General features: G+C 39.5%; 1 protein-coding gene across 5 annotated transcripts in view; it reads left to right on the forward strand.

The window, feature by feature from the left end:
- The window catches only part of LOC150089898 (TOX high mobility group box family member 3-like), a 284,523-nt gene that overhangs the window by 81,754 nt on the left and 180,508 nt on the right, over positions 1–22,261 (forward strand). Inside the window, exon 1 of one of the 5 annotated variants that reach the window (XM_090389697.1) lies at positions 13,759–13,980. The exons of the other annotated variants lie outside the window; for them this stretch is intronic. The gene's annotated coding sequence lies outside the window, so the exon portion shown is untranslated. Of the gene's footprint in view, positions 1–13,758; positions 13,981–22,261 lie in introns of those variants that run through there. 5 annotated transcript variants of the gene reach the window in all.

The following is a 22,261-nucleotide window of genomic DNA, read 5'->3' on the forward strand; positions in this document are numbered from 1 at the left end:
AAGAAGATAAACCTTCCCAAATCTTGAATTTCCAGAAAAGTTGCGCTATAATTTTATACGTCTCGCTAGAGGCCACGAATTGGGGAGGGACTATCTTGTTTTCTTGCATAACTGTTCGTTATTGATCCTGCTATGATAACGCCACCTGCCCTTACACCATGTCGCTCTCAAAACTAGAAAAAAAGAACAGAAAGTAGCTGAATTCGAGTGCCCTGATGTTCAACTACTAGTGGACAGTGAGTACCTGTTTGTGCAGTGCAAAGATAAGGTAGCCTGGCCTGCCTCACGCACAAGAGTGGAATTGGGTGCAAAAGTTAGAAAATTAAAATGCATCCATCCAGTGAGATTCATATATGCATTCAGGATATTCAGAGGAAGTTTTGATGTAACGTATCTATTTTGACAGAAGATGGATATATTGCATCAAAGGCTAAAAGTTATGTTACCAGAGTTAAAGAATTTAATTGTGCAAGTTTATATGATATAGTTAGTTGGGTTGGACGGATGCACTTCTGAAAAGTTGTGTCAGATGCAGAAGGTCGCAGTCATGGATAGTTGAAAGACCTTGTCCTGGCTCTGAAGAACAGTACAGTAGAAACCTAGGTCCATGTCTTCAGTTCTCGATCCTATATTAAGGATGACAATACCTCGGTCCAACAGACAAGTCTGCCCAAGGTCTTCTGTGGTCCTGAGCGATAGGGCATTTTTTCGCCCTATCAATTAGAAATAAGTTTATTTTTTGGTTGGTAAATTAAATAAAAATATTGCAATGGCGATCAGGATATTACCTGGGTTTGAACCACGGTAAACTAAAATACGTGTGCTACTGAACACTGGCATTACAGTTTTGGCATAGCGTATTTATAGAGGAATCAAGATAGGGCCCTTACAGTTTTGGGACGCGTTCGTTTGTCCGTAGCTCGGGCCGGCCACTGTCGACTACCTTGGCTCAAATAGAGTTCAGAGTATGGTCGACGAACTCTAATTTCAAAACCCAATTTGAGATTGGAGTTGGATAAAGCTTCAGAAATTTATCGGCTACAGTAGAAGTGATCGCCTTGTAATCCAACGATACCAATCAGCTGTTCATTACACATGCGTGTCACATCTCCTTCTCCTAATTTAAGGAGACCTTGTACTTGCATGATTACCAGCAGACTTTCCGTGGATCGTAAAGCCAGTTTTATTCAAGGTTGACTGATGATCACTTGCATGAAACCTTAAGGTCACAATTTTAATGTTGACTTCAGCATTCCAACCACTAGATTACCAGCAGAGAGTTACAAACTTAAAAGCAGCATTTTCACTTCAAAACCACCACTTTATCTATTTTAATATTTAAAAATACTCTAAAGCTTTTAAACGATGAAAATAACATTTTTATGTTTTCGTACCAAACGACAAACTGCCGATTTTTCCCCCCCTTCAATATTCAGAAGACTTAAGAGACATTGCAGACGACATCTGGCCGATTGTATTAAACAATCTCTAACTGCCAAAGGTTATAAACAATGAAAATAACATTTTTACGCTATTCTTACCAAACGACAAACTGCCGATTTTTTTTTCCCCTTCAAAATCAGACGACTTAAAAATGCAGACGACATCTGGCCGATTGTATTAAATAATCTCTAACTGAGTAAGTGGCTTTTAAACATTATTTAGGTGTCTTTACTTTAGCTATTGTGTTCGATCTGCGCTGTATGCGTGACGTACGCCTCGAAGACCCGTAATAAAACCCTTGCCACGAGTAAATCGTTGTAAGAAGGCGGGGAAGGAAAGAAAAAAAGAAATTTATAAGAGCCCTTTAAGGCATTTTCATCATTGGCAGCTGCAGTGATTAAATAATGTTAAAAGTGCATTTCATCCATAATTTTATCACATCCAACACGACACTGCGCATTTTAAAAAAAAAAAGAGTGAGAGAGAGTTAAGAAAATAATTATATTCGTCTGTCGGAATTTTTCACGATTGCGTCCCTCGCGCCTGTCTGACATTAGCGGGAACTTTGTTTTCAAAAGTGATTGTTCTCCTTAAATTATTTACTAGTTGAAGTTTATTCAGGCGCTCACGCCAGCGACAGCTTTTAAGAGTTCTCGCAAGTACACCATTATAAATATGCGCTGTTTGTCACCCAAGGAGTGTTTGAACGCCTCTTTCTCTGTGCCGTAGCCTCGAGGCACGACGCTAATAGCTGTCGACGCACTATGATGACGTAAAGACATAATAAAATTCCCAATAAAAGCGGAAAGGGTGACTTTCTTTTTTTTTTTTTTTTGTTCCCACTGAGGTGGCTCGACAATACGGACGAAATTATTTGTTCAGCGATGCTTGGGAACGCGAGGGAACCGCTATCGGAACAAATAAATCCCCCCGCCAGCACTCATTACCCGCTGAATACTTATACGATTTCTCACTTGCGTAAAGGAGCTACGGATGTGTTTGTCCACAAATTGGGCTGTTTTCCAACCATCCAGGGATCATTCCCACTTAGTTGTAACGGACTGGAGGTTAGTTCCCCGAGAAAAACAAGAACAACAACAAAAGAAAAAAAACCTGACCAGACGGGTGCCCGAAGGCAAGAAGAAGGGAGGTTGGAGAAAAAAAAGAACTGTCCTGATTCTGAGAACAGTATCTTTTACCTGTCAAGGCCAATAGTTCCAACTGTGACTCTTCAAGCAGTGATATTTGGTATATCGATATGTTTCAGTTCATTTCAGTTGCATTTTATAGATGCAGGAGAAGATATCATGGTCCTCCACAGAAGCAGTGGACTATACTCTTGCCATGCAATGACGTCATCGCAATATTTAATTGGATAAAAAGAAAATATAACCAATCAAGAAGCATTAGTCTTTTATTCATGATACTCATTCATTTAAAATCTCCAGGCGCGAGTGTACAGATGAGTGACTGCGTTTTTAACCATACGTCACTATTTAAATACGGGGACGTCCTTGCATTCGATCTTATGTGGTTTCCTCGATAACGTTAATTTCCCTCCTTCTCTGAAAATCCTCGATCCCAGAAAGCAGGCCCCCTAATAGTTGGAGCGAGAGGAAACTCTATTCCCCTACTGAAGAGACCTTCAATTAAAAACTCCTCCGGTCTTAGACGGAATTCGAACCCGGACTTCTCCAAAATGGGTGAGCAGTGGCGACACCACTATACTGTCACGGGCGACTGCAATTGCAAACTCCTCTGACCTCTTGTTGACTGTACCAGAATATAAACAGAAAATTTATCACCTAGAATTTCAAACCCAAAGGTTTTATTTCTTTGAAATGGACTAATCCAACTCCTGGTTCCATCCTTCTAATAAAGCTCAATGTTCCTACATCCCGGAACTAATGAATAGGTATTTATTGTGGTAAAACTTATTTATACAAAACAAGGTAATTTATTCTGAAATTCGAGTGTATTTTAAACTTTTTTTTTATACGAAACTTTTTTATTTATATATTTTTCTTTTGGGTACATTCCAGTTTTCACAACTTGACCACCCACGTGCATGTACTCAGCTAGAAACAATCACGGCACCTGTTGGCCAGACATACTTCAAAAACACGCGACAAAAAAACCAATTCTAGCGATCGTTAACCAACGCTGAAGTGGTTGTTTCTTGCGTTTATTAGGACCATCAAAGAAATCAGCACGTGGTGAATGAAAGATGGTTGAATCAACCAAGACATTTTATGGCTTGTTTGAAGAATCGCTATGTAAAGTGCAGTGAATAAAATAATCATTGCCGATGGGCAATGATTATTGTATTCACTAAGGCTAAAATTAAACCGGATTTTTGTACACTTTTAGCCAGACATTGGCCCAAAGTCCCCATTATCTTTCTTCCACTGGAATACTTCGTGTGGCAAATTTCTGTAGTCAGGTGACCTACCAACCATACAAGGACGATATGGAATGTTTTAAAACTCAAGAGAATAGAAGAATTTTAATAATATCATATTATTATCCAGAAATTTCCCCTCCACCCCCTTATGGAGAACCGATCCTAATCTTCATCCAATAAATTTTTCAATTTTCTACAGGTCGCTAGGGCGCGCTGTTAAATCTTCAACGATCTCATTAAAGTGTATTTTTTAATCTATTTTTACTTCAACCAATCAGAAGCGAGAAGGGAAAAAAAAAAGTTAATTTCTTTATTCTAATAACGATGTACCTTTTTTTTTTTCTTTTGCTTGGATGCCTCAAGAAAGAGACGAGCCACCTCACTTATTTTACAATAATTAAAGACCACTAGAGGCGCTGTTAGCGGTATGTTGTTGAAAGACCTTGCAAAGTGATCGTGTCGAGTTTTCAAGGTCATACAACTTGTATTGAACACTTGCTTTTCGCTTAGCCCTCCAGGTAAAGGAATGTGATCTTTACTGTGTGAAGACCTGATCCAAGACTCGTCCGTCCTCACCTTCTTCACGCCTCGTTTTTATTTTGCTTTAAAAAAAATAAATAAATAAAATAAGCTACGTATTATAGAAGTATAGATAGCGTTAAATAAACAAACACGTACTCTTCAAAGTACTGTACAGGGAGGAATATACTGTAGTGGAGGATAACGTCATCACTTGGGGAAATTGTATACACAGTACTGTACTTCTAACACGTCTGACAAAGCAAGGACATACAGAAGACACCCGGTTATACGGATAGTTGGGAAATAAATCTACTCGGTTAATCGAAATCGCGAATAATAATGAACAAAATGAAAGGAAATTTTAAAAATGTTAATATCACATTGTATTCGTGTTTAGAAAAAGAGGAGAAATTTTAACAGTGAGAGTTGTTTAACGTGAGAGTTGCTTAATAAGGTTTTTTTTGAGGGGGGAATGTGGGGTCTCGTTTTATAGCAACATTAAGTAATGTAAATGAACAACGCCATAACAGATTACACATATTTCTTTATTGTGATTTTACTTAATAGGACTGTAGAGATTCCTGTTAATCTGCAACCTGGATAATCGAGAGTATACCTGTTATGCAATACGAGTCCGAAAAAAAGATGAGCCCAAATCTGCTACTGAATGGCATAGTTTCTATTGAAATGTACTGGTGGGAAGTGCAGCAACACTCAGCCTTTAGCCCTGATCTGTCACCTACAATGATTTTTAACCCCGAAGAATGCGACATGAGTCTGCACTTTCACTCGGACGACGAGTTAAAGGGGGCTTTCCATATTGGCTTTAACAGGGGGGTGTTCAGTGTCGTGGGCACTTAATTTTAACCAATGGAACCTCGAAGTTGTTATTCCAAAAATCAACTTTATTCGAGCTCAAATAATATGGGAAGAAATTTATCGGAAAAAACTAATTATGTGGATTCAATTTTACGTTGTTGAGCTTAAGGGGGCGCTGTTACTTAAAGCTTTCCACCGGGTTAAAAGGCAGTGTTATTAATGATAAAAAAAATGTAAAATTTCTTTTTAAAAAAGGGAAAGCAAGCTTGAGATTACAATGTATATTTATCCCTTTCCCCACTTCATAAATAACTGCTGTTTACAGTCCGATTATAACCGGATTTCACGATACAAAGTTGTCTAGCTCTAAAGTTTTTTCTCCCGAGTAATCTGCTCCGATTTTACTCAATACATCTACGTCTGAAAGTGAATACGTCTACATCCGAAAGTGATGTTGGTGGTGTTCAATTCTAAGAAGAGTATGCCATTGTTATAGGGCTTTTTTTTTCTCCAATTGCCCCTCCCCGTCCATCTCATGGTACAGTCTAATAATGCACATTGTCTGTCTTCAGTTAGAAACCGGATTAAAATAAGAGTAGCTGTGTCTAAGCTGTGTTCTGTGAAAGAAGCCTTATTATCACACACCTGGAAGTATATCGTTATTGAACATCTATCTTGCTGTCTGTCATTGTGGAATCGCCTTCTCTGGCTCTACTTTTCGAGGTTAATAACCTGTGTGTTTGTGGTTTAATGGCCGCTAAAGGTGGACATTACGCTACCTTTCCTGCTATCCAGCGAACCCTCACGAGTCTCATAACCTCCACTCCTTACTGTTCCTTAGACAAGAGCTGTTGTTCAGATATTAAAAATAAATAAATCCGCGAACAGGTAAAATGTGGTTGTCATGGTAGCAGCAATTATGCACTTATCGGCAAATAGAAGTGAAAAGACAGGAGGGTTTCCTTGTAACGATTTAATACCAGATAGGAGGGATGGGGGGAAAGAAGAAAAGGTGGGATGGAAATGTTTCTAAGTCTGGAAATGATTAATATATTCGATTCAGTAGCTGTTTCCCTTGTTCTTGGCAGCTGTGCGAAGAAAAGAAGAGGAAATGCAGCCTAATGAGAGTGGGCAGCTGCATGCATGACAACTGTAGTTCCCTTTTCAGGACATTATTGTAGGCTTACATTAGACACGTCCAATTTTTAGGTATTGTACATGCAGCCTGAATTGAGATGACTTCAGAGATTATTAAGAGTTCATTTGGAGTTATCGACAAATTATTATACCGAATTAATTCGGGTCAGTCCTGGTAGGCTTATGTTGGCTCTTCCTGCAAGATGTGGCGCAGATGACCTGCGACAATGGAGGTGTCCTCGCGGAGAGCGAAGGGGAAACCGGCAACTAACCATGGAATACTCATCCAACTATTTTCTTGCGCTTTCCACAACCAGACGGTGCTGATCCAGGCGCCCCTTAAATTTTGTCAGCCTGCCACACCCAAGAAGGCAGTTTTTCCAGTAATCGACAACACGTTGACCATGCATAAACGTCCTGAGGTCCAGCCTTATACACTTCAATCAGATTCCTAGTTTCCAAGCGCTATAACCTACATCTTCGTAATCTCTTCCGATATGACGCCCCTTTACTATTCTCACAGGAAGAGTTGCCCGTCTTCGGATGACTCTTCGAACAAGAACAATGTCCTTCTTGAGATGCAGCCGCCACAACTGAAACAACAATAGTCCTAATGCAGGTCTCACACTTGTTTTGTGTAACAGAACTTCCGTCACCCTACATACAAAGGTATGTCAAATCATTGATAAGACACTGAGCCTTCCTGCCCACTTGCCTGTATTGCCAAGTTAGATGATCCATTCTTAGAACTACAGTGCAAAATAATGCAAGGAAACTCAAAAAGAAACATCCTATGCTTTTCTTAAAGTCCCATGTTAGCATTGTATTTTGAAACCTTTCCCCCTCCCCCCCCTAAGCTAGAGAATTCACAGAATCTGTTGGTTTTCCTGGTTGAGATAAACAGAGGTACCAGTCAGCAGAATAAAAACCTCTAATGCTAACGGTTCCTGTCCCATCATATTTGTGACATCACTCGGATCGCTGGCGATCACCAGCAATGTGGATAATCCCATCAAAAATATTGAACACTCCCTGATCAATGATCAAGTTTATGGAAAAAATTCACTCCACACTTGAATATACTATTCCAAATGCAATTTCTTTGGGAATTGTGGTCCAGTTTCGCTCAGAATTTCTAATCAAAGAGTGTAACTTAATCTCCCATGACAAGGCACTCAGACTTGCTTGTCAGAATTTCAAGGTTCCATCAAGGAATACTGTCATGTGTTTGGCGAAGGTAAAAGCTACTACCACTGACAACTTTGTCCCATTGACAACTTTCCTTTGTCACTAGTTCATACCACAGAGACTCTGTTGTCTCCCGATAAAGCATTTAGGCAGCTTTTAATCAGAAGCACTCTTCTGTAAAATCAGCATGAGATAGAGCCGTTGAAGTAGTTGGTGTTTCATATCTTTAGAAAGAACCTCAGAAAGCATGACAGTTATTCGCCACTGGTTTTTGTTCAATGTAATCTTACAGTTCATGTTAAATTGAAGCTGCACTTAGATCCCTCTTTCTGCCATCACCTCTCCAATAGTTACATAACCATTGATTCCAACAGGACAGTGTTCCGCTCGGTAACCAATATAAACAGATAGTTTCTCTGCATTGTAGACACGCTTCCCTGGTCATCTGGTTTCTCCTGACTTGTCTCCTATTGAGCATGTCTGAGATGATTATACAATTAAACTAACAGCCATGCTTCAGCCAGCCAAAAACGCAATGGTTTTAAGAGAACAGCTAACTCGCTATGAAAGGATATTAGACACAATTTCCATTCAACATCAGAATGGCTTGGATCGTCATGATAAGACTCCATTCTAAGTCACGCATATCTCTCGTCTTGCTCATTCTCACGTTCAGTTCCATATACACAGAATCCCCACGTATCTGCCCACCTGCTTTATATAGGCTGGCACGAACACGTGACTCTGTTACTGAAGGAGAGCTCTAGTTCAGAAAATGGTAGGTGTATCTAATAAAGTGGCCACTCTGTGTATATTCTAAGATGGATCACAGGGTAGAAGGCGGAGGGTTGCCATTAAAGAATATTCTTCAGGTCAGAAACGGGGTCCCCAAGGATCAGTTCTTGGACCACTGTTTTTTCCGATTGTCATAAACGACATTAGAGGGCGTGATATCAAAATTTTCCGAAGACGTAAAGATTTGCAGAGTAGTCAATGAATCAGTGCCAAGCAGCACTCCTTCAGCATGATTTGAAGAGACTTCAAGAATAGTCAGAAATGTGGCAACTGTTTTAATGCAGCAAAATGTCTTGCACTTGGAGAACAGCAACCCCAAGATAAATTATACCCTTGGTGGGGTTCAATTAAAAATAGCAGAGGAAGAAAGGGATCTGGGAGTTACGATACGGACAGATATTAAGTTCTCTGTGCAATGTGAACCTGCAGCCAAGAAAGCCCATGGTGTCCTATCCATGATTTATCGGACAATATCCTATAGAAATACAGTAGGGAGGTCATAATTCCACTGTGCAGGCCAATGTGGAAATACTGTGTCCAAATATGGAGGCCATCTGAAAAAAAAAAAAAAAAAACAAACAAACACACATTCAGCTTCTTGAAAGGGTCCAAAGAAAGACAACTCACATGGCGAGATCAGCAAAAGAGTAACCGTAAAGGAGAAATTTCGATTACGTGGGCTACAGAGCTTGGCATTCACACCTTAAAGGGGACCTGATTGAGGTTTGTAAGACTCTGAGAAGAGTCAGTAAAATGAAAGGTGTAATTTTCGCTTATAAAGAATTCCAGAACTTAGAACTGGTTCAGACCAGATTGTAGGAAGTTTTTGACAAAATTAACGAAACGAAATGTTTTTCATGAATATTTTAACGTGAACAGTGTCGCTGAAGACGAATATTTGATATAATAGGCATCCAGGCACGCAAATCCCGAGTATCCAATAGAAATCGATCTACCCCATCAGAGCCACACATTATGCAAATTATTCACGTCTATAAAAATAAAAACACGGATTAAAAACAGTGTTTTTATTTGTGCACTTCATTCCCATTTTTTTTGTCCTGCTCAGTGGGACAGTCACATCTCCAGTACTCAGAATGGCAAGTCATCGTCGTTTAGATGATTCTTTGAGATGGCGGGCCCTTGGACGACTTGAAGCCGGGTAGTCGCAGGCGGAAGTGTCACGTGTGGCTTAATGTTTCACGCAGTGTCGTCTCGGCAATACGGAGACAGTTTCAGGAGACAGGAACCATTACAAGAAGAGCTGGCCAGGGTCGCCCTGCGGCTACATCAGCCAGAACAGACCGCTATCTGGCTCTAACATAACCCTACAGTGTCCTGTCATTAACTGTCTCTTGAGGTTGTTGCGGTCACAGGCGGAAACATTTCTAATCAGACTGTGCTAAGAAGACTCAATTCAAGTGGAGTACAGTTCCATTCTCTGATGAGCCCCATCTAAGCCTATAAACAGATTCTACAGAAAATCAAACCTCAAAGAAAGGGACACTAACGATGGATGCGGTGTTCTCCTATGGGGTGGAATAATGATCAACAGCCGCACTCCTCTTCATGTTTTGACCGAGAACAGATCCTCGAAACCTATGTGCAACTCTTTAGGGGTGCGATTGGCCTAGATTTTCTTTTCATGCACGGCAACGCCACTGCTCATAGAGCTCAACTGGTGGAAGAATATCTTGAACCTAAAGGTATCCAACGACTGCCGTGAGTAGCAGCACGATCATCAGAATTGATTCCGATCAAACGTGTGCGTAGGATGCCCTTGGGCGTCGCATTGCACGCCAACAGCCAACTCCTCGATCACTTGGTGAGCTATGGTCTGCACTGATGGAATTTGTTGCCACAGAATCTTATAGAAATCGAGCATGGTTCACTGCTGTCAGGCCTGTTTAGCCGTTGTGGGGATCATACTCCTTACTGATGTCACATGACCATATTTTCGAGCAACATTGTATTCCCTTCTGTAATGTGACCTTTTTGGTAATTATTACACAACCCCTATTAATAATTTTAATAGGGGTTTAATACAAACCCTATATAATTTTCACTTAAACGTCGAATTACATTACAAGAAGCGCAACTTTCTAAAGAGTTAAATTGATGAAAAGCTGATGATTAACCATTCCTTTTTCTACTTCTAAAATTAATAAGCTTTTTTCAAACATTAAATTACTTTCTCGAGTGGAACAGATAAAAAAATAATCGTATATCTTGGCCATTTAAGAGGTATCGGTATTAAAAGAAAATAACTCCCTTCTGATACGTAAATGAAGTATCCTCTACCAATAAAAATGGAGTCCTTCCTTCCTTCCATCCCTCCCTCCCTCTCCCTTACCCACAAAGGCCGCCTCCCTGTACGAACACTTTCCATCATGGCGTGCATACATTGGTTATGCAAACAAATGACAGTCACAGGAGAAGCCTGCATTTTTATTGAAGCCGGGGTAAATGTACGTTTTGGGCTCGGTCGCATTATATTTTCGAGAACGTCAATGAAATGCATTGAAAGGGATCTCGCTACATAACGCAGCAACTCGCGCATGCGTCATGGAGAGAACTGGTACAGTATGGCCAACACTTCTGCGTGGATTCTTCTATTTTTTTCTTAATAGAAAATTGTTTGTTTCAAGTTACCATGAAACCAAATTAAAGTTAAAAATATTACTTTGGTTCCCGGGAATCCATCTTTCTAAACTCTCCCGAAATGTTTTCCTGATATCGTGACCAAGAATCAGAATGCCACAGCATTATTCGATGCTTTTTGAATAAGAGATTAAGAAAACAAACAAACAAACAAACAAAAAAAAAGATTGTTCAGAAATAGCGAAGAAGTTTCTAACGACTGAAACAAATGCTATTTGAAATCTCTGGAGGGAAATGAAAATGACAGGAGAAATCGTAATTTACCGTTAGCGTCTTCCCTAATAAGACTTTACAGAGCAGTGACGTGTTTACATGTTTCATAAGGAAAAACAGAGAGAAGGAGAAAGAAACGTGGAAGAGAGAAGTGACACAATGCAATATCCTTGATAATGGATTCGCAGTTCATGACTGCGTAGGTGTTCGCGTGAAAGAGAGAGAGAGAAAGCAACAGTTGGACCTGTAATGCGCATATGTCCTGCATTTAATTTCATTATTGAATAAATTCAAACTTTTGGTTAAATTACTGGATTGCAGTATTTATTTATTTAATCAGTTGATTGGCTGTACGTATATAACTGTACAAACCTCCCTTGTACATATTCGACACCTCACCCTTTCTGCTCCTTAACTTTAACTTGTCGTAAAGTCAACGGTACGCAACTTCCTTTGTTTCGGGTCAAAACCTTTAAATAAGAATAAGTGAACGAAGGCTATCTGAAACGGACTGTGTTAGTTATTGCCTTTCAAAGAGAAAGGTAATAACTGATGAAAACAATTCTGAAAAACGAAAATAGTCGAGTGATCAAACTCGATGGTACAGTAGTACACACGTTTCAGTTGACGGTAGTTGAAGCTCGCTTGAATGCTAAATATATCTTTTACTCTCTCTCTATCTTGTGAACTTTTCTAACCCCATGTATCCGTCGAGGCATATAAATGGAAATTTTATTTTATTTATGATGCCAAAATCTGGCGACATCCTCTGGGACTCAACAAGAAACCCACTTTGAAGAGCTGTGGCCTAGAGAACTGGCCAAGTTTGTTGGTGATTCTCAGAGGGCTGCTTGTTCGGTTGATCTCTTCTGCTCATTTTGAATGACGCTGTAGTCTTGCCATTGATAGATGGTTCTCTAATAGAGTTAGTTGCTTTTGTCTGTTGATCGTCTTTGAATACCTCTTTGAATACGTCTTTGAGGAAGTTTGACTAGAATGGAAGGAAAGGTTTCAGTACAGCCGCGAAAAGGATGGCAGACAAGACCTCCCACCCTAGGGTACTTCTTTGTTGGTGTCACGAGAAAGAAACAGCTGTCTAGATCGAAGGAATGAGCCCAGGATGCCGAGAATGCGTTTGGCTAAGTTTGATTCTTCCAGGATGAAAAGAAAAATTAAGAACACTATCCAAGGGCGGATTACTATCTAGAATCAGTGTGGCTTTGAGATCTGCTGCATCTTGAATAAACCATCGAATAGGTTCATGTTGTTTACACAAATGATGAAAATATTTTTCGTAGAGTTCCATCAAACAAACTAAAAAGCGAATACGAGGGTACTTTTAAAATTAAATTCTGTATTCGTATTTAATAAAATTTGTATCGCAAACTCGATTGCGTTTTAATTGGATAACCCTTTATAGCTGTCCCAGCCAATTAAATATTCCTCCTTAATGGCTTTGCCAGGCTCTGAGAGTAGTTCTATTTTCTAATTTTAATAATGAACTTTAGAATCCAACCTCTTATCTTCAGTGAGCTGAATACCGAAGACTGTAGAAGAAGAGTTCACAAAGCGCACAAATTATTACTAGGTAATAATTGTATATCCTTTACTATATTTCGATCTTCTGATCCCGAAAGACTTCATTATAAAAGTGTCCATCAGGACCATGTCAAAACTTTTAGGTACCCGGATACAAAAAGAAAGAAAGAAAATGCTACCCCTCTCATGAAACACCACATGAAAAGGTTCCTGGAATGGCGTATTATGTCTGCATAATGGACACGATCCTCCTGGACAAAAGTTTTGCGTGACCCTGGGCACAAACAATTTCCGAAAATAATTTTAAATAATTCCAGCCGCCAGTCAAACCAGTCCTGACTACGTGTTGTCCTAGCGAAGAGTTCAATGTTTTGGTTGTGTCCTTTTCCTTCGATTGCTCCACGAAACACTCTGCGTACACTTCGGAGAGCTATTTCGAAAATCACTTCTTCAGTGAGAGCGGACCTCCTTTTATTATGCGAAGGTAGTGTACGCTACCTGAGGGATTAGTCAAATCATGCGAACTGATTTGATTGGCTAAACGCCATTACCCTCTAATGTATGCATTTTTCTACGAAATGGATGTTTTCCAAGAACTGGCAAACATCATTTGATTGCATTATCTCTCCTGAATCATTCTGTGGTGTTTAGATCAGCGTGTTTCATGCGGCCCACGTACTCGGCATGACTAACGGTTGCAAAATTCGAAGTCATTTCAACCAGTATTAAACTGCACCCGTTCTAAAATACGTGCATGCCTTCTCTCGACTGAGAGAGAGAGAGAGAGAGAGAGAGAGAGAGAGTAAAAAAAAACCCACCCCGTTCGCGAACACAATCCCATTTTCTCCCCTACTCTAACGGTCTGTCTGGCAGCCGACATCAGGTCTTACACGTGATTATTTCTTCCCTCCCCCCAAGCTATTCTTTCGTCCCCCGCACTATGAAAGGACGATACCACTCACAGTAGGAGGGAGATAAATGCCATGTCTGCAGGCAATGTTTTTTACCTTGACACGGGAGTATGGACAAGGCCCGTTTCAGAACGGACGCTCTTGTTCTCCCGTTGGATGTTTGCTGGCTTTGGTAGCGATAGGCGTGCGGCGGACCAGGCAACTTGATTTGGTTCAGCATTTTGTTTGAGTAGCGTGCGTTTTGTTGGTGCTGCTTGTTCGTTATGGTTACACTTTGCTGGAAAATCGTAGCTAAAGAGTTCTCGGAAAAGTTCGCCGGCGACGATCGGGACGCTTCTTGGTGACGATGTAAGTATTATTTTCTTATTGTGTACGATGAAAGTATTGCGTGTTTTTGTAACCCGACATTGGAGATTCGTAATATCCAATGTTTATATATAATTAAAATTTGAATTATAGGCCATTTTATCCGATTTATACTTGGATAATATAATTTAACAGCGAGTTTATTTCCAACAATGGAAAAGAAAATGGCATTTCAACAATTGGAAAAAAGTTGGCATTTCAACAATCGGGAAATAAAATTGCCATTTCAACAATTGGAAAAAAGTTGGCATTTCAACAATCGGGAAATAAAATTGCCATTTCAACAATTGGAAAAAAGTTGGCATTTCAACAATCGGGAAATAAAATTGCCATTTCAACAATTGGAAAAAAGTTGGCATTTCAACAATCGGGAAATAAAATTGCCATTTCAACAATTGGTAAAAAGTTGGCATTTCAACAATCGGGAAATAAAATTGCCATTTCAACAATTGGTAAAAAGTTTACATTTCAACAATCGGGAAATAAAATTGCCATTTCAACAATTGGTAAAAAGTTTACATTTCAACAATCGGGAAATAAAGTTGGCATTTCAACAATCGGGAAATAAAGTTGGCATTTCAACAATCGGGAAATAAAGTTGGCATTTCAACAATCGGGAAATAAAATTGGCATTTCAACAATCGGGAAATAAAATTGGCATTTCAACAATCGGGAAATAAAGTTGGCATTTCAACAATCGGGAAATAAAGTTGGCATTTCAACAATCGGGAAATAAAATTGGCATTTCAACAATTGGTAAAAAGTTTACATTTCAACAATCGGGAAATAAAGTTGGCATTTCAACAATCGGGAAATAAAGTTGGCATTTCAACAATCGGGAAATAAAGTTGGCATTTCAACAATCGGGAAATAAAGTTGGCATTTCAACAATCGGGAAATAAAATTGGCATTTCAACAATCGGGAAATAAAGTTGGCATTTCAACAATTGTATTAGAAGTGACATTTCATCTTCTTCACGCTTATCCTGAGTTGCATGACTGTTTCGGCATAACAGTAAATAATGAAGCCACACCGAAGGAAAAATATGTAAATAAATCATAAATTTTAATCTTTTATTTTCTTTTAATTACATCCAGCGTTATGATTAGAATTTAACATTAAACAGAACGCTGTAATTTTTGAGTGAACTTTTGAAAACATCGTGGAAGAGCGTAACCCGCGCAATCATTTTTCCAGCTAATTTGAAATCCAAGTAAGATGAGGACGGTTGCTGAAAAACGTGTAATATGATTGTATCTTTATTAAACTTTGCTAGTTTGTGCTTCGAAAGTAATGTCGAGCAGCGCGATTTCTTCACAGGCGAAGATGAAATCGTTATTTTTATGAGAAAATGAAATGAGAAAGACGAATTCTCCCCCTCCCCCACTAAGCAAGGTGCTGCCATCAATAATTAAAATCACGTACTGTGAAAGTAGCTTTCGAGGATCGCTAGTTGTACTTCAAGATGAACAAAATTGTGTTAAAACTCTCTGGGAGCCATCTATAAACATCCATTGCAGAACCATCTTTTATCTTATTTTATAAACGGTGTATTCGCACTGCTTCAACCCGAATATTGTTTTTGGACGGTTTTCTGTATCCTCATCTTTATTACTCCTTCATAGGCAACATTTTTTTTCTTTTTATTTTTCAATATTGACTAACTTTGATGTGTCTTCCTTGATTAACTGTTCGGAGGTCACATAGCGGAGTGTTCCTTTCAATTATATTTCAATGTGAACCTTCGGAGAATGTTTTCAATTTTGATATGTTACTGTGATTTCAATTTCTAAGTCATAAGAAGCATTTTTGAGTTTCAACCAGCTGCCTCTGCTTTTTTTTCTTTCTTTCTTTCTTTCTCTTCCGTCGTGTACGTTAGCTGCTATTCTGGCAGCAGTTATTAATACAATATTTCATCTTTGTGATGTTTATCCGGAATTCGGAAGATGAAAAACTATTTTTCGAAAATATTCGACGTCATTCAAACATCAGGATGGCACGCGCAATGGTATTCATTATATGGTATTATCTTGAAAATACATCGCGTATAATTGATCGGGTTTTTATTTCGGCAGTATTATTTGTATCGCGTTCGAAAACTATTTCTTCATTTATTGTTATTTTGAAGTAACCGAAGGAGGGAACAGAAAGTAAAAAATATATTCTGACAGCTTACTTATTCTAGTATTAATCACCAATCCTAAAAATTCATGGCTGACTTCGAGACTAATATTTGGATAGAAATTTTGTTTTCAGTATTTTTCCATCTCGGAAATATAGAAGAGATTTCAGTTGTTATTACTGAAATTGCAACGAACGGAAGTATACTCTTGATAACTTCCTTTGAACAACTGCTTAGCGAAAGGGAATGATTTTTATTATTTAAAACCAAAGATTCTCTATATTGTGCGCAGAACGAATGTCAGTTCTTTTTTAAATCATTGATTTGTAAAGATCAAATATTTCTTTAAATGAAATCATTTGTTTTGAACGAATCAAACGATTTCCCTCAATCGAATTGTTTTGTCTTCAACGAGTCAAACGATTTCCCTCAATCGAATTGTTTTGTCTTCAACGAGTTAAACGATTTCCCTCAATCGAATTGTTTTGTCTTCAACCAGTCAAACGATTTCCCTCAATCGAATCGTTTTGTCTTCAACCAGTCAAACGATTTCCCTCAATCGAATCGTTTTGTCTTCAATGAGTCAAACATTTCCCTCAATCGAATCGTTTTGTCTTCAACCAGTCAAACGATTTCCCTCAATCGAATCGTTTTGTCTTCAATGAGTCAAACGATTTCCCTCAATCGAATCGTTTTGTCTTCAACGAGTCAAACGATTTCCCTCAATCGAATCGTTTTGTCTTCAACCAGTCAAACGATTTCCCTCAATCGAATCTTTTTTTTGTCTTCAACCAGTCAAACTATTTTGTGTTGCTGAAATCAAAATATATATCTTTGAATCAGATTTTTCGCATAAATCCGATGATATTTTGTTTGCATGTGGAATGACTGATTTTATTTTTTGTACTTAAATTGTAATTATCTACTTTCTCAGCAGTTCGCTTTTGGGAAGAATTAACCGAATGAAAATACACTTTACTGATAGCTACAAACTGGCACTGAACCTGCGCTAGGCAGGAATATCCAATGGAGATTCAACAACAGACTGTAAAAACTTCAAAAAAATTGGTTAGAGGCTTTGCCCATTTGTGGGCAGGAGAACAAAGAATAACACCAGCAAGGTTATGAACAGAAATATATTTTCCGACATATATTTTTAGAAAATCCTGTAAAAAAACAAAAGTAAGGTTAAAGAAAATTCTAAACTGTACAAGATTATTTGAAAATGTGTAAATCTGTAAAAGATAAAAAGACATTAAAAACAGTTTAAATTTAGAAGAGAAGGAATTTAAGAGAGTCGAGATCATTTCTGAATTGCTGATGGTATTCGAAGATGGGTTCTTATGGAACCAAAATGATCTTAAAAGGAGATTTCTTCTAGTTTGAAAAGGATCAATCAGCGCAGTTATCCATTAATCGTGCAACTGCCTAGGCTAATTTTGAAAAGTTAACGATAGGTGGGAAAAAAAAAATAATAAATTAAAAAGCAGAAAGAGTGCGGTAATCTGTGCTGATTGTAACTGGCCAAATCGTAAAATCTAAAAGCTGTTATCAAACGTCAACAAAGGAAAGGCCATTAAAAATAATGTACTTTGTCCCTTTTTTTTTGGTTAAATTTATGGCCCACCTGGAACAAGTAAACGATAGAGCGGACTGTGCGTGTTTAATTTAAATTCATCCGTAAATTGTGCGCATGCGATGTAAGTGCCCAACGTTACCATCAATAGGTGGGTGCAAATAACGGCGCTTACTCCACTTTATTGCCCGCAAGTAGGACCCCCACGTGCAGGTATTCGCGTGGTGTGTGTGTGTGTGTGTGTGTGTGTGTGTGTGTGTGTGTGTTATGCAGCGCACGTACTGCGCATGCGCAAACAAAGGTGTCGATTCTTGCACGGTAAACGGACCAGGTCATGTATGGCGGATGGCTGTTTGTGATGCGGTGGAGAAGGGAAGCCCTCGCCAGCCTCTTATTATCCGACTCCCTTTCTGCCAGTCCAGGGCGGAGCTCGGAATTATCATTTCCTGTCCTCGTTTGTTATCGGCCTGGTGCACGGATTCACGACAGAGCTCGGTTAACGTTTCCGTCACAGATAAGGTCACCCCTTTGTGTAGCTTTGAAAGCGATGCGATCGTTATGAGCGATAGCTGGACCATTTCTCCAACTGTTGTTAACTGGCAGCACGCTTTAATAGTTTCTCGGCAAAAGGATGGAATACAAGAAGTCGGGTCGGGTGGGGTTCGGTGGGTGGGTGGGTGGGTGGGTGCCGTGTCACTTTCAGTTTTCTTTCGAATAAACGTCCGATTTGAGTCGCGTCAGGCGAGCACCAAGATTTCTTCATTGTGGACAGGATGTGGAATTATTGGGACATGGCTGCCGCGTAATTATATAAAGAGCGCGTCAAAAAGGGAAACTTGTAAGACGTTCTTTCTTTCTTTCTTCCGCACGTTGCAACATCGTAAATGAACAATGCTATTTTGAATGACCCTTTACGATCTTGTGTTATTTTTAGTGGCGATTGAAGATCTCGATTGCAACGAATTGCGATGTTTTTATTCAAATTAAAATACTCTTTTTGCCAGTTGTGGTTTCTTTCTCTTTTTTTTTTTTTTTTGGCACCATTTTGTATCAGTATTAAAAACCACATTAAATTATCAAAACAATAATAATACAGCACTAATCGCAGACGACGTTTCGGTAGGTATAACTGTATCCTTCTTCAGCGTAACTGTCTCTTTATGAATAAGTCGAGGTGACACTGGTAAAGCTAATTCCCAGAAAGAAGCCATTCGCATTGAGAATGTAATTCGTTTAAATGAATCTCGAGATGACTTTGGGAACGAGATGAAACATTCTGTTTCTGGAGTATCTGTTGGTTATAGGGTAGAGTTCTTCTGCCTGGAGCAATGAGACATTACCAAGCGCTTCAATACAGATCATACTACAATACAGATTCTCCCGAAGAGGGGGGAGTGTAAAGTGTGTTTAGGGTCAAGCGGCACCAGGCGTTTCCCCCATCTCCGCGTACTTTACATTGTGGGTGAACCAGTTGACTGGAAAAGCCAGAGATTCAAAAGTGTATGGACTTTGTATATGTGTCCATACACTTTGGGGGGAGTGTAAGGGGAACACCATTGGTTGGTTTAAACATGATAAAGGGACAATAGTCTCATGTCCTGTTATGATTGATTATTTGGAATTTGTGCCGAGGAAAATAAGGACATGAGACTGCTGTCCCTTTATCATGTTTCCAACTACGGTGAGCTGCCTGTTGGCATGACAGTGGTTGAGGGGATAGTGTGATATTTTTAAAATATCACACTATTTGATGGAGTAGATTAAGTGAGGATATGTTCTTCAGCAGCACCCGTTGTGACAGTTGTGTCATAACTGGTTCTGCTCTGTCTCATTTCTGATCTGCTCTGTCTAAAGGGTTCTGTTAATTTTTTGGTTGTTCCCAAATAATTATTCATCATCGGCCATTTTCAATCCACTGCAGGATGAAGGACTTTCCAGTTCCTTCTGTTTTGTGCCATCCATTTACCGCCCACGAACTCTTGAATTTCGTCTGCCCATCTTCGTTGTTGTCTTCCAGGTTTTCTTTTAGCTAATTCTGTTATTTTATTAGTCCATCTGTCATCACCAAATAATTGTTACTCCTGTATTAGTCAATTCCTAAAGTACGTGTTCGGATCATCATACATCCTTGAGGTGGTCTCCTACCTCCGGTTCACTGTGTTCAAGAGCCAGCAGCAACGGAGGTATCGCACCAGACGATGTTGCTTTAATTGGATATCAGACCAGGTAAACAGTGTTAACCTCCACCAATGTAAACAGTCAGGGTCGAGTAGCTGAACTCGCATCCTTCTGTTAAAACAAGATTCCTCACTACTTTCAGTTTCCTCCGAAAATGCGAGTCAATTTCTCACTGGAAGAACCTGTCCGGTTGCAAGACACCCGCGACTGCCGGACTTACCTGGAGGAGGTCAAAGGTTATCACAGTTGTGAGAGATTTTGCTCCTCTAGAAAATTACTTCGGTTATATTGTTCGCGCGCACACAGCCGGATGGGAACCCAACAAAGTTCTTCTCCGAGTCACGTGCAATTCTCGTAATTTAGAGAGGTGAAAAGAAGGTCGAGACGAAGCCTAGGGCCCAGAACGCCCCATAAATGTCATAGATGACCTTGTGTTTAACCTCTTCAGTTATTGATTACCTCCTCCCTTGTTTTTCCCTCTTCCCATTTTACCTCTGACCCAAGGGCGGGCTTTGGTTAAACACGCTCTTAACAGAATTGCTTCAGCGCGCAAAAATTCCCTTTGCAAGGACTACAGAGACAGAAAAATTTTAATCATCTGAACACCACGTGCCTATAAAAGGCACATGAACAATGGACACAAAAATTGGATGGCTTATCTGGCACAGTTCTTGTGAATTTGAAAGGTGGAGAGCACTTCTGCATGGCCCACACTAACAGAAGCATTAACTGCCCTACATTAGAAGAGTGAATCTGGCGCAAGGAAAGCAGATGGGATGTTTTAGTACTAATGCAGCTTTGGTTGAGAAATATTTCGCGTTTTGGGACACTAAAGACGTCAATGCATATCAAGCGCCATGCTGGACAGTGACGAGTTGGGTTGGCAACGGTATATCATGAGGTTTCGGTATATTGAGCCTGATGTTCTCTGTTACTAGTTTTCCCTGGATGAAAAGCTAAGGCTGCGAGAGAAAAAGCAACCTTCTCCCGAGACTGACTAACTTGGCCACGAACCTGGGTCTGTTCAGATAATCTATTTCAACAGGACTGGACAAATTACTACTAACTCAGAGACGTAAATTTGTATTATATAAACTAGGATTAGTTTTGGTATTATTGGTGAATCTTTAATATTGTTTAGATGATTTCCTTTGGAATAGATGGTATACGGGGCAGTTAAAATCGAAACTATCATGATCTTGGGGTCAATAGGAATTATTCTTATGATTCCAGGTCAGATCATTCTGTCAGGAACCTAACGTGGGACCGCTAGTGTTTTTTGGGGTTTGATACGTCTTCTGAATTTATCAAAAACTGTTTAGTCTTCTTAGACATTGCAAAACCCGTCTCAGTTGGAGATAACAGTAAGAAGTGCTTTGATGTACAAAATGTTTTGCTGTAACTTATGTGGACGCACATATGAGGCATCGACAAGTTCAAGCCATCCTTGGTCCATATCAAATTAAACTCGTCTGAACTTAAAACTTCTATTTCTAGAGGTTTTAAGCTCAGACGAGTCATTAACAATGTCAAGGACCTCGATGTTTTTCACTTAGTCAAATTGGGTCATTTCATAAACACGTTTGACATGTCGCTGACTCTTCGCACAGAATGACAAGGTTCAGTGACTGAAAGTTTGATGAATTAACTTATAGGCTCGATATTGAATGTCTGAACCCCCTTCTCCCCAATCCTTTACATCTAATTTGAAGTATAACTGAGGCTGTTGCGTGTTCCAACAGCCACTAGGTGAAAGTGAACCATCTTTTCAATGACCAAATCTTACTCCATGATGTGTCTATTATGGTGTAGGCTAATTATTGTCGGTTTGGCTGTTTTGCTGGATGAAAAACCCTCGATTCCAGGTAAAAAAAACTGTTCTACTCGAGTCCTGCTAACTCAGCCACGGAGCAAAAAGGCCCATGAAAGTTCCTCGCATAATTGACGGGATTCGAACCCAGACCTTTTTCACATCGTGTGAGGACGAAGGGGATTATAACCACCGTGCTACCAGTGAGGATATAAAGACGAAAATATGCGTGCGTATAATGGAAATAAAGAAACCGATTTTATTGCATCCTACAGAAAGAGAAAAATCCAAGGAGACGAGTTCTGTATCGCGCCATATTGGACACTAGTGGCTGTTGTAGTGCGCACTTTTATAGCTCAACTATTTGTACACGTGACAAGTGATGAGCAGAAGCAAAGCCCAAAGACTTGTTTCCACATGACTTGCTCAAAGATACACGAAAGAATTAAGAAGCAGTCTCTCGTTTCCTCTTCCCTAGGCCGCGCGAAATAGAGAAACTATGGCATTATCAGGAGCGACTGAAAGTGCGAATTCCAAGCCAAGAGACAAGCAGGAGGGGTGCTTAGATTTTCTTAA

The sequence above is a fragment of the Mastigoproctus giganteus genome, chromosome 2 (assembly GCF_048544385.1).
Source record: "Mastigoproctus giganteus isolate SK-2022 chromosome 2, ASM4854438v1, whole genome shotgun sequence".
Lineage (NCBI taxonomy): Eukaryota > Metazoa > Arthropoda > Arachnida > Uropygi > Thelyphonidae > Mastigoproctus > Mastigoproctus giganteus.